At 43.7% G+C, this 13,876-nt stretch overlaps 1 pseudogene across 1 annotated transcript; it reads left to right on the top strand.

Annotated features, from left to right (window-relative positions):
- The first annotated feature begins 510 nt into the window (after nucleotides 1-510).
- Nucleotides 511-3,604, top strand: LOC308605444 (eukaryotic translation initiation factor 4E transporter-like; annotated as a pseudogene). The gene is made up of 2 exons: nucleotides 511-641; nucleotides 713-3,604. The product of its transcript is annotated as a eukaryotic translation initiation factor 4E transporter-like (transcript).
- Nucleotides 3,605-13,876: the final 10,272 nt, after the last annotated feature.

Raw genomic sequence — 13,876 nt, 5'->3', positions numbered from 1 at the left:
TCATAATTTAGCACAAATCAGGCATGAAGTTTATCCTTCATGCATCTGCAAACAATGTTCTGCTGAACCACTTGAAAGTGTCAGCAAGATTAGGAATGTCATGTCTGTCCTATTAATATTCATAAATTCATAGCCCAGAATTGACTTCAGTGATGATATAAGACCAGAAGGCAAAGACTGGTGTGGGGTCCTAGCAGTATGAGGGGAAGGTCAAGGTCAGAAGTGGGCCTCTTGGCTCTGCTGCTCAGGAGGTGCTCTCACACTGCAGGTGGACATAGTAATAACAATAAGATGGTAATGATAAATGATGGAGATTTGTGTGTGTGTGTGTGTGTGGACACAGCCACCCTAGGAGCTGAGTGCTACGGTCATCTCTATTCCTCAGAGGAGAAAACTGGGTTTTGGGGGTCTGGGGGACAAGAGTGAAGGCCGTGCGGAGCAGCCCTCGGACCAGTACGAGGGGCAGAGAGGAACGGCAGCCGAGACACTGAAACTGTAGACCAAGGAGCCATGGACAGAAGTGTGGCTGAAACAGAAAATAGAGATACTTTCCTTGACCCGAAGAAGCAACTGGCCTCCAAATCCCCCCATCACTATACAAAAAATAAGGATTTCAGCTCTGGGATGCCTCACAGAAATCAGTGTCCTCTGTATTGATGTCTCCTTGAGAGGCGAACTCCCCACAGGAATACTCTTTAGTGTGCTTGCCTAGGGAGGAGCTCTTGGATATTAAAGAACTCCCTCATTCCAAACAGAAGCCTCCGTGCCTCTCTGAGAAATACGACAGTGATGGTGTCTAGGACCCTGAGAAATGGCATGCCTCCCTCTACCCAGTTTCAGGGCAGAGCTCACCAGTGGAAAGTCTGAAGAAAGAATTAGATACAGATGGGCCTTCCCTGGTGTGCGGGATAGTAGATCCCCGAGAGCATATGAAAGAAAATGACTTAGATGTTGTTCTCAGCCCGCAGAGACGAAGCTTTAGAGGGCGCTGCCACGTGACAGTTGCTGTTAGCTCCCGGCACTCAGGAACCCTACTGGATAAAGACAGTGATGTGCTCCGTCTGCTTGGCAGACGAAGGATTGGCAGTGGGAAGATAATCTCTCCCCAGACCTTTGAGAAGGATCACCGTCTTAGCCCTAAGGACCTGTGAGACTTGAGAGACAGAGACAGAGAGAGGGACTACAAGGACAAGCTATTCAGCAGGGAGTTTGTGAATAGTAAGCCTGTGTTTGAGCGTAGAAGACATGATTCCTACACAGAAGAACCAGAATGGTTCTCAGCTGGACCCACAAGTCAGTCTGAAACCATTGAGCTGACTGGCTTTGATGATAAGATACTGGAAGAAGATCCTAAGGGGAGAAAAAGAACAAGGCGACGGACAGCCTCTGTGAAGGAAGGCATAGTCGAGTGCAATGGAGGGTTGGCTGAAGAGGATGAGGTGGGGGTCATCCTCTAACAGGAGACTGCTGCGGATCAGGAAGCGCCAAGGGATGTCGTCTTGCCTGAGCAGTCCCCGGGAGAAATTGACTTTAATGAGTCCTTTAACCTTGATAAGGTGCCATGCTTGGCTTTGATGATAAAAGATGTTTTGGTAGAAGGGTCAGTCTCTGCCAGTTGGTTCCCTAACCCGAGCCGGTTAGGAAGCTGATCCAGCAGTCTTGGGTCAACAATGCATGAAGAGCTGGAGAGACTTGCAGGTCTGGACCAAGCCATCCTCTCTCCCGGACAGAACACGAGGAAGTATTTTGCTCCTATACCATTAGAAGACCATGCTGAAAATAAAGTGGATATTCTAGAAATGCTACAGAAAGCCAAACGTTGATTTAAAACCCCTCCTTTCCAGCCTTTCTGCAAATAAAGAAAAGCTTATAGAGAGTTCACATTCAGGGGTTGTGCTTTCAGTGGAAGAGGTAGAAACAGGGCTCAAGGGCTTGAAGGTGGACCAGCAGGTGAAGAATTCGATTCCCTTTATGGCAGAGCATTTAGAGGAGACCCTGAGTACTGTGAGCAGCAATCCACAGCTCAGAAAAGATGGAGATATGACTGCATTCAACACATTAGTGAGCACCATGAAGGCAAGTGGGACTCTACCTTCTCAGCCCAAAGTCAGCCGAACCCTTGAAAGCCACTTGATGTCCCCTGCTGAGATTCCAGGCCAGCCTGTCCCTAAGAACACCTTGCAGGAACTTCTGGGTCCACCTGTTCAGAGACCTGCTTCTTCCAATCTTCTGAGTGGCCTTATGGGGAGCTTGGAGCCTAAGACATCTTTACTGGGCCAAAGAGTACCCTCTCCTCCCTCGTCACAGGTGTTTCAGTCAAGAGCAGACTCAGCAGACTACCTTAGTCCCAGAATACCATCACCAATTTGTTTCACACCAGGACCACAGCAGCTTCTCAGAGATCCATTCCAAGGCATGTGCAAGCCCATGAGCCCTGTCACAGTCCAGATGAGCCAGCTAGAATTGCAACAGGCAGCTTTGGAGGGGCTGGCCTGCCACATGACCTTGCAGTGCGGGCAACAAACTTCTACCAGCCTGGTTTTGGTAAACCGCAGGTAGACAGAACCAGAGATGGATTCAGAAACAGGCAACCATGAGGGACCAAGTCACCAGCACCTGTGCGTCAAGGGAATTCCTCTTCCCCTGCCCCAGCCGCCTCCATCACAAGCATGCTTTGTCCTTCCTTCAGCCCTACCTCAGTGATTCATAAGATATATGAGAGCAAAGAGAAAAGCAAGGAGGAGCCAGCATCTGGAAATCAGCTCTTGGTGACAGTAAAGAGGACACTCAGAAGCCCAGTGAAGAGAACCTCCTGTCATCCAGGTCTGTGCTCACCGCTGATCGAGACTCTTCTCCCACTACAAATCCCAAACTGTCAACCCTACAGTGGTTTTCATCTTCCACTCCGCTATCCCAGACCAAATCTTACACCAAAGGACAAAATTATCGACCTAAAGCAACTAGGAGAAAAACACCCACCTTGGCGTCCCCAGTTCCAGGAACATCTTTTCTCCACACTGTCCACCAAGTCCTCCTTGTCCCCTGTATCCCCATTGTTCAGCCTGCTCTCCAGCTTCACCCAGGGCTGGTCCAAAGGATGCTGGCCCAGGGAGTACATCCACAGCATCTTCCAAGTTTGCTCCAAGCTGGGGTGCTTCCTCCTGGGGTGGACCTGAATCATTTACAGGGAATATCTGACCCAATCCTGGGTCAACCCTTTTACCCTTTACCTGCCACTAGTCACCCTCTCCTAAACCCTCATCCTGGGACACCTCTAAATCTGGCAATGATGCAACAGCAGCGACAGCGCTCCGTTCTTCATCCTCCAGGCTCTGGTTCCCAGGCAGCTGCTGTTAGCATTCAGACGACTCCTCAGAATGTGCCCAGCTGGTTAGGCCTGCCCCATGTGCACTCCCAGCTAGAGCACCGGCCCAGCCAGAGGAGCAGCTCCCCCCCGGACCTTGCCAACTTGTATGGCTCAGATGTGCTACAGCAGCCCCTGCCCTCCATGCCCGCCAAAGTCGTCAGTGTAGATGAATTGGAGGACCGACAGAGAACAGGGCAGCAGGCTTGCCTAAGCAGCTTCTCATGGCACCCTGGTTAGGACTCTGCTTCCTCATCTCATGTTGGTTTTTGGGCTTTTACCTTGTAGCATTCTGTGCAAAGCTGTTTAAGGGCACCCAGGCATCTGGTGCAGCCTACATTATGGTGGAAGGAACTTAACCAATCCAGTGGAGCCTCCATGGTCTGAATACAGGATGCAGTGGTGTCAGTCCCGGAAACAGTCTTGTTTTTTGTAAGATATGTGAATGAAGTGTTGATGTCTTCACCAAGAGGTGGCACCTTAAGAGTTCTGAGGAAATAAATGTATAGACCCTTATGTACAGACCTGTGTATAAACAACATTTGTACATACATATAGGATAGCTTTTTTGAACTTATACAGCTGTACGTAAAAGTAGCTGATATTAGTTAAGTCTATGTCAACAGTTTGGATATTTTTTTTGCACTTGTACATTTGGAACTTTTTCTTTTGGTTGATTAAAGTTGCATATGCTAAATGTGAAAAAAAAAGAAAACTGGGTTTTATAAACAGGGCAGATTCTAGTTTGCCCCTCTACATGTTGGTCACTCTTTTCTCTAATGGTGAAACCCTGGCTCCCATTATGCTTGGTATTTATTCCTATGATCAGAGAGATGGAATCTTTGGGCTACAGTCACTCAGATTCATGGTGAACAGTCTGACATGTGCATCTAGAATGTTGGTTTCATAAGTTCACTTTCAGGAAATGCTCCTGCAGGAATGATCATGGACCTCAGGATACCATGTGTTTAAAGTGAATGGCGGGGCTTCCCTGGTGGCACAGTGGTTAGGAATCTGCCTGCCAATGCAGGGAACCTGGGTTTGAGCCCTGGTCTGGGAGGATGCTGCAGAGCAACTAAGCCCATGCACCACAACTGCTGAGCCTGTGCTCTGGAGCCCACAGGCCACAACTACTGAGCCTTCATGCTACAACTGCTGAAGTCCACATGCCTGGTGTCCTTGTTCCGCAACGGGAGGGGTCGCTGCAATGAGAAACTCACGCACCGCAAGGAGGAGTGTCCCCTGCTCGCCACAATTAGAGGGAGCCAGAGTGCAGCACGAAGACCCAACACAGCCAAAAATAAAATAAATTTAAAAATATAAAAACAAAATAAAGTGAATGGCATGGGTCCTGTGGACAGTACTCATACATGACAATGAGATCATGGGCACCGCATGCTGAATTAGGGGGTTCAAGCACCCCAGCATTCCCCTTCTCTCTGCGTAGGGTTGAAGACCCTTCTCCAGGACCCCAGTCATCAGATACATAGCTCTGTGCCTCAGGGTGATGGGGACCCCTCATCAGACAGGAAGCTGGTCAGGCAGCCTCAGCCATGCTCCAGCTGAGCAGCCCAGGGCAGGTACCAAGCACCTTGCTCAGCTCCTGCAACCATGGCTCAGCATCATGGCCTGTAACTGCTTCTCTCTGCTTGTTGAAGATTGAGACCCCACAGGGAGTAAAGGGGAAGGAGAATAGTGCATTATTCAGGCTGAACATAGCTGTTTTGCAGACAGGGCTAGGATGACAGGGGAACGAGAAGGCAGCAGAGGCTGAAAAGGCAGTCAAGGCTGCCTCGTAAGGCGAGATGAGATGAAGTGAATTGAGGTGAGGTGAGGTGAAGTGATGTGAGTGAGGGGGGTAAGGTGTGGAGGTGAGATGAGATGAGGCAAGGGAGGTGAGGTGAGGAAGGCAGGGATGTGAGGAGAGGGAGGGAGGGAGGTGAGGTGAGGGAGGTGAGGAGAGGGAGGGAGGGAGGTGAGGTGAGGGAGGAGAGGGAGGTGAGGGACGTGAGGGAGCAGAGGTTAGGGATGGAGGGAAGTGAGGTGAGTGACGTGACGGAGGGAGGGATGTGAGATGAAGGAGGTGAGCGTGGTGAGCTGAGGGCAGTTAGGGAGGTGAGGTGAGGTGAGGTAGGGAGTGAGGTGAGGTGAGAAATGTGTGGGAAGGAGGGAGGTGAGGTGGGAGAGGTGAGGGAGGGAGGGAAGTGATGTTAGGGAGGTGATGGAGGTGAGGGAAGTGAGGTGAGGGAGGTGAAGTGAGGAAGGTGAGGGAGGTAAGTGAGGGAGGTGAGGGAGGGAGGGAGGTGAGGTGAGAAAGGTGTGGGAAGGAGGGAGGTGAGGTGGGAGAGGTGAGGGAGGGAGGGAAGTGATGTTAGGGAGGTGACAGAGGTGAGGGAAGTGAGGTGAGGGAGGTGAAGTGAGGAAGGTGAAGGAGGTGAAGTGAGGGAGGGAGGTGAGGGAGGTGAGGTGAGGGAGGTGAGGGAGGTGAGGTTAAAGAGGTGAGTGAGGTGAGGTGAGGGAGGTGAGGGAGGGAAGGAGGTGAAGTGAGGGCGGTGAGGTGAGAGTGGTGAGGGAGGTGAGATGAGGGAAATGAGGTGAGAGAAGTGAGGAAAGTGAGGTGAGGGAGGTGAGGCAGGTGAGGTGAGGGAGGTGAGGTAATGGAGGTGAGGTGAGGGAAGTGAGGTGAGGAGCTGTGAGGGAGGTGAGGTGAGGGAGGTGAGGGAGGGAGGGAGGTGAGGTGATGGAGGTGAGGTTAAGGAGGTGAGGTGAGGGAGTTGAAGGAGGTGAGGTGAGGGAGGTGAAGGAGGGAGAGAAGTTAGGGGTGTGAGGTGAGTGAGGTTAGGGAGGGAGGGGTGAGGTGAAGGAAGGGAAGGAGGTGAGGTGAGTGAGGTGAGGGATGTGAGGTGAGAGAAGTGAGGGAGATGAGGTGAAGGAGGTGAGGTGTGGGAAGTGAGGTGAGGTGAGGTGAGGGAGGTGAGGTGAGGTGAGGGAGGTGAGGTGAGGTGAGGGAGGTGCAAGCCTTGCTGCCCATCAGGGGAGACAGGTGTGAGGAGGACACAAGAGCCAAGCCCCCCCATCCCCACCCCAGGGAAAGGGACATGTGAAGGAATCCTGAGACACTTCCCATAGGAGTCAAGGCATCAGCTCCCCCTTCACCTCACCTGATTCCATTTTCAAGACATGAAGGAGGCACATGCTGTACATGCTCTCAGATTTCTCCATCCTACAGTTTCCACTGACTATCATGCACCTTTCATTCTTACATATTTACATTCACCTAAAGTGTCAAGTAGCTCTTTTCTAGAAGTGCTGAACAGAGATAAAGGTGATTAGAGGATGATTTTATCCCATTTAAAAGTAACTTTCAGGAATGGGAGTAAATAGACTGCTTGGCAGCCACACCTCATCTGCCTTCTCCCTCCAGGCTCCTGCCCTCCTGCCCCCCATCCCCACCTCCTCAAAGGCACCCTGGGAGCTCTGGACATGGGAAAGGTTCACACATCCATTGGGGACCTTGCCAAGACCTGCCTTCCAGAAATCCATTTCCCACATTCATCTGGTATGAGGCAAATTGTCAGTTAAAAGGTTTTGATTGTCTGGAGAAATAAAGAAAATGAGAGCCCTGAAGCCTTGATCTGCAATGCTAGCTGAAGCTGCCTTGTGGCAACATCTGAGAAATCCTCTGTGCTTCCCAGGTCACAGGCTCCTTGGTGCCACCTGAGAGGACGCCTGGCTCTGAACAGGCCAGCAGGGCACAGTTAAAGCAGAGACAGCAGGCATGTTAGCTTCTGATGCAAAAGAGCCTCAACGCTTACACACTCAAATGTGGACCTCATCCCTGGAGGGGGCAGTCAGGGCTGGGGAGGGACAGGGCCTCCTGGGATTTTTGTCACCTGGGCTTAGGCTTCTGTAGCATTTATAGGTCAAAAATAGTCAAATATCAATCATTTCATATTGTAGGACCTGACGCGTACTTTGTTTCAACTCCACAAGAACACTGTGAGGTAGACATTTTGATCCCTATTTTATGGAAAACAGAGGCCCAAAGAAGCTAAGTCATTTACCCAAAGTCACGCAGAAAAATAGTAGTCAGAATTTGAATGCAGAGGTTAATCAAGGCCCTTTCTCCTGTGCCTATCATCTCTCCTCCCGTCTTAAATCTGCTCTGTTCTTTTCCCTGTTCCCCAATTGAGCCACGCTTATTCTTGCCTGCTTCCTCTGCTCAGATGATCCTCCCTCCTGAACTCCTGTGCCTCTTCCCTCATTTATTCTACAGATATTTATTGACAAACTACTATGTGTCAGGTTTGTGTGAAAGCTGCGAATAGTTTTATAGTTTAAAAATTGAATAAGATGCTGAAGAGCCTAGCAAAGAGTGTAGACAAAGGACACTTCTATGACTTCAGCTATACGTGTTCAATAAGATTTTTAAAAAGGAGATAGTGACTTAAAGAATGAAGCCAGTTTTGCCCAGCACTCTGTATCTCAATGGTATGTGCTAACTTCACTACCTGGTCCCAAGTGAGATGTAATGCTGTCTACTGGCCAGGTGGGAAGGCTGAGGGTGTGGCCAGGGTGTGTGGAGGCAGTCTAGAATAGAAGGAACAACATAAGCAAAGGCACAGAGGTGCACAAGGGGATGGTAAAAAGCTCCATGGAGCTGGAGTATCAAGTAGGGAGCAACTTCATGGGGGTGAGCAGAGTAAAGCAGAGGGCCAGGAGATGAGGTGAGGGGGTCAGAAGGGACATGCAGCAAAGGCCCTTGAATATCAGGCTAAAGGGGATAAAGTTTACCTCGTAAGCCAAATGTGTTCGCTGGCATGCCTCCCTTGAGATACCTTGGGGGGGTCAGAGTAGGGGTGAATGGAGAGCAGATGTAGCAGCCTCAGACCTCCTTTTCACTCACTCTGAGAAGCTCTATGGCCATCAGTTGTAGATTTGGGGGTTCTATGTTGGATTCAATTTTGAAAAAAATTGACTCAATGATAATGACATAAAAATATACATAAAAACCACAGGGAAATTATGTGAGATTTTTGCTTCTGGCCATGATGAACAAACAGGAATGGAATTACCCTCCCACATTAAGCAACTAAGAAGTGAACATGTCAAACAATAGACATTAGTTAACTGGCTGCACAGGAGTGTGATCACAGGGAGAAAGGAAACAAGTTAATTGAGCCTTATGACTGTCCTGGCTTACTTCCTGGAGATGGCTTCCAGACTGCAAAGAATGAAATGAGAATTCCAACAGAGCCCGTCAGTTTTGATGATTTGAGGAGAAAGATACCAGAATTTTGAGAAGGTCAGTGTGGCTAAAACTGGGAAAACAGACCACTGGAGAAGAGGGAGCTACACAGAGAGGGACCTCCAAAGACATACAGAAGGATCCCCTCAAGAATTTGTGTGAGTAATGATCTGTGCATGCATGACAGGAAAGTGCCCAGAGCCAGGGAAAGAACCAGCAGCATAGCGAATACAGAGAAATTCTTGAAGGTTCCACAGGGCTGGGGAACACTTTTGTTCTTGTCTGCCAGAGTGGAAAGACCTCAGTATAAATAAAACATGATGTAGAATCCTCAGAAGGCTATTGGATTAGAAGTGGTGTTAATTAGCCCTAAAATAAACTCTGTTCTCTATCTGCTGTAACAACTTAAAAGCAAGTCTCAAATGTATCCAACTGATTTAAAATAATTTAACTGTTTCCCTGAAGAAAATTCAGCACTATTGATAGAAATATGAAAAATTCTGGCAGCCAAAAACATATAATCACAATGTCCAGCATCTAACAAAAAATTACAAGACATTCAAAGAAGCAGGGAAATACGACTTATAACCACCAAAAACAGACAAACAAACAAGCAAACAAAAATAGAAAGGAATCCTAAAATGACAGATATATTGGAAATAATAAATAAGGATGTTAAAACAGCTACTGTAAATATAATCTCTATGTTTAAGAAAGCAAAAGATAATAAAATCAGGCTGTTTCAAAAACCCACATAAAACATCTATAACTGAAAACCAATAATTTCTGAAACGAAAAAAACATTTTTTTACAAGTGATGGGATAAACAGTATATTAGATCCTGAAACAGAAAAGATCAGCAAAACTGAAGACATAACAAAGGAAATTATCCAAAATGAGTCAGAGAGAAAAAAACCTGAAGAATGAATAAAATATCAGTAACCTATGGAACAACATCAAATGGCCCAACATACCTATAACTGAAGTTCCAGAAGAAGAGGATATGGGGGAAGGATGGGGACAGGAAAAAATATTTTGAGAAACAATAGTCAATGAATCACAGGAAGATGGCAGAGAAAGAAGCACCAGGAATCTGTCTCCCTACCTAGACAGTAATTGCACTGGCAGAATCTGTCCGGTAGCTATTTTAGAATTCTTGGGTCTGTTTAAGGTTTTCAATGTCCAGGGGAAGTCTTGGATAGTAAATTTTGATTGAATTAAGCTCTTAGCACAGAGGCAGCACCCATCCCCCATTCCCAACCAGGTAGGAGGAAGTTATGCACATGTTCTTCAAACAATTTGAACACAACTTGCAGGAGTCAAGGTAGGCAAAAAGGACCCTGTCCTCTAAATGTCAGAGATCAGTGCTCTGATCACTGATTGATGCTTCTGATCACAGAGGTGCAAAGAGGTGGGAAGGCATTCTTGTGGAACCTCCACTGATTGTTGCAGGCCCCTCCTCCTCCAGCTGAAGTGATTGCCAGGGGACCTAAAGGGCTGGAACTTTTTTCCTCCCATTTTCATTATTCTCATTTTCCCCTTTTGGGAGCCAGACATTAAAGACTAGAACACTCAAAAAAATTACATATATGGGGAAAATTAGAAAGTGACCATGCATGCCCAGGGAGAGATCCAAAAAAGACCTGAGAAGACCTTAAGTTTATACCTCAGGCTGATCCTTAGCACAGAGACAGCTTACAGCAATTAATCACTAAAACAGTAAACAGCCAAACAAAACAAAACTAACAAAAACATAATCCCTGGGGGAGTGGGAGAATCTAATTTCAGAGTTATCACATCATTAGATTTAAATGTCCAGTTTTCAACAAAAATTATGAGGCATACAAAGAAACAGGAAAGTATGCTCTATTCAAAGGAAAAAAATAAACAGAAACCGTCCCTGCAAAAAAAAAATAAATAAAAATAAAAGCAAGAAACAAAAAACAGTTAATAATGTTGTAACAATGGTTTGCAACTCCACCTTTTGTTTTCCACATGATTTAAGGAAATAACACATTTTAAAAATTATTAAGCTAAAAGTTTGTATTATTGTAACTTTGGTTTGTAACTCCACATTCTGTTTTCTACATAATTAAAGCCTCTAATGTATTTAAAAGATTATGAATTTATGTTTTGAGGCACACAATGTATAAAAAAGTAATTTTTGACTTCAGAATCAAAAGAGGTGGGGACAGAGCTATAAAGGAGCAGAGTTTTGTAAGTTATTGAAGTTAAACTGATATAAATTCAAATTAGAGGACTTCCCTGATGGTGCAGGGGACATGGGTTCAACCCCTGGTCTGTAGGATCGCACATGATGCGGAGCAACTGAGCCTGTGTGCCACAACTACTGAGCCTGTGCTCTAGAGCCTGTGAGCCACAATAACTGAGCCCTCGTGCCACAACTACTGAAGCCCGCACTCCAAAGCCCGTGCTCAGCAACAAGAGAAGCCACCGCAATGAGAAGCACGTCCACTGCAACAAAGAGTAGCCCTGCTCTCCACAACTACAGAAAGCCCGCATGTGGCAACAAAGACCCAATGCAGCCAAAAATAAATAAATAAATTTATTTTTAAAAATTCAAATTAGAGTGTTATAACTTTAGGATGTTAACTGTAACCCCATTGTAACCATAAAGAAAATAGCTATAGAATATATACAAAGAAAATGAAAAAGAATTTAAACATTTCACTACCAGAAAATAAACTAAACTCAAAAGAGAACAGTAATATAGGAAATGAGGAACAAAAAAAGCTGTAAGACATATAGAAAACAAATAGCAAAATTACAGAAGTAATTTAAATGAATTAAACTCTCCAATCAAAAGACAGACATCAGCAGAATGGATAAAAATATATAAACCAACTATTTACAAGAGATTCCGTTTAGATCAAAAGACACAAATAAGTTGAAAGTGAGGGAATGATAACTGTAAGAGAGTAGGAGTGGCTGTATTAATATCAGAAAAAATGGATTTAAAATTTTAAGAATCATAAGAGACAAAGAAGGACATTATACCCTAATTAAAATTTCAATACAGCTGATATATAATTTGCAAATAATTTTCTTCCATTTTGTGGGTTGCCTTTTTACTCTGTTGACATTCTCTTTTGGTGCACAAACTTTAAAATTTTCATGAAGTCCAACTTGTCTATTTTTTCTTTTGTTGCCTGTGCCTTTGATGTCATATCCAAGAAATTACTGCCAAATCCAATGTCATGACACTTTTGCCGCATGTTTTCTTCTAAGAGTCATATAATTTTAGGGTTTACATTTAGGTTTTGATCCATTTGGGGTTAATTTTTGTATATGGCATTAGGTACAACTTCATTCTTTTGTGTGTGGATGTTCAGTTTCTCCAGCATCATTTTTTGAAAAGACTCTCCTTTCTCCATTGAATGATCTTGACACCCTTGTCAAAAATTATTTGACCATATATGCAAAGATTTATTTCTGGGCTCTATTCTGTTATTTCGATCTACGTGTCTGTCTTTATGCCAGTACCAATCTGTTTTAATTACTGTAACTTTTTGTAGTAAGTTTTGAAATCAGGAGGTGGGAGTCCTCCAGTTTTGCTCTTCTTTATCAAAATTGTTTTGGCTATTCAGGTTTCCTTGAGATTCCATATGAATTTTAGGATAGATTTTTCTATTTCTACAAAAAACCGGGATTGGGATTTTTAAGGATTTCATTGAATCTATAGATTGCTTTGACATCTTAAAAAATATGAGAAAATGGAAAATCTGAATAGATCCAAAACTAGGAGGAAGATTGAATCAGCAATCAAAAATCTCCAGAATCCTTAATGGAAAGGAAGATTAAATTTTAAAATATGAGAATAGAATTGTATACCCAGTGGAAATATTTGAAAATGGAAGCAATGAAGACTGTTTCAGAGTAGATGAGAGAATTCAACACCTGCCCTTCAAAGAATGTTGAAGAAAGTCCTAGGGGTACAGGAAAATGATAACACATAGTAATTAGGATCTACACAACTGAAGGACAAGAGCTAGAATGGTAAACATGATTTTTTCTCATATTTTACTCTTTAGGATGATTGTTTAAAGTACAAACAATAACAGTGTATTGTGGGCTTTGTAATATATGTAGAAGTAAAAGGTAAGAAAGCAATAGCACAAAGCATGAGGGGGGAAATGTAAGTTTACTGTCATAAAGTTCTTATACTAGTATAGTATTATTTGCAGATAAACTGATAAATTAAAGTTGTACATTACAAATGCTTGAGCAGCCAGTAAAAATATAAATAAATATAAGTAATATAGCTAATAAATCAATAATAGAGATTAAAATGAATTTATTAAAATTTAATTAATTCAATAGAAGTCAGTATAAGTAGAATAAGGGTAAAATGGACAGATGGAACATAAAGAAACAAATAGTAATATGGTGGATTTAAATCCAACTATATCTATTATTACCTTAAATGGAATGATCTAAAAATTCTAATTAAAAGGCTAAGATTGTCAAGATACCATTTATAAATGCATTTAAAACATACTATATAACATATACCATTATAGAATATAACATGAAGAGATAAATCTAGCAAAATATGTGAAATTTTAGAAAAACATATTGTTGACAGAAATTAAAGGAAGTCCAAATAAATGAAGAATATCCCATGTTCATGGAACTGAACACAATATTATGAAGACGTAAATTATCCCAAAATTGACATACAGATACAATGTGATCCCAATAAAAATCTCAACTGACATTTTGTTGAAATGGATAATCTGATTGTAAAATTCATATGCATCAAGAATATATAAAGAGCACTAACAAGTCAACAATAAAATAGGTAGAAGATTTGAATAGATAATTCACCAAAGAAAGTATATAATGGCATATAGCATTTGAAAAAGATAATCAACATCTTTGTTATTAGGGAAATGCAGCTTAAAACCACAATGAGGTAGCACCATACATCCAATAAAATGGCTAAAGTTAAGAAGTCTGACAATACTAATTGTTGACAAGAATGTTGAACCTCTGAAATTCTCATACATTGCTGATGGGAATGCGAAATGGTATAACTTTAGAAGTTAGTTTGACAATTTTTTAAAAGTTAAATTTGCACCTACTATATGATTGACTCATTCCACTAATTTACCAAGAGAAAAGAATACAAACATCTATACAAAGACTTGTGTGAGAATGTTTATAGTCCCTTTATTCATACTAGCCAAAAACTGGAAAAAAAAAAAGTTCATCAGCTCATGAATAGATAAACAAATGTGGAA

This window comes from Mesoplodon bidens, assembly GCF_964165515.1.
Source record: "Mesoplodon bidens genome assembly, chromosome: 2".
Taxonomy (NCBI): Eukaryota; Metazoa; Chordata; class Mammalia; order Artiodactyla; family Ziphiidae; genus Mesoplodon; species Mesoplodon bidens.
The sequence above is the reverse complement of the archived record's forward strand: the minus strand, read 5'-3'. Positions and strand labels throughout refer to the sequence as shown.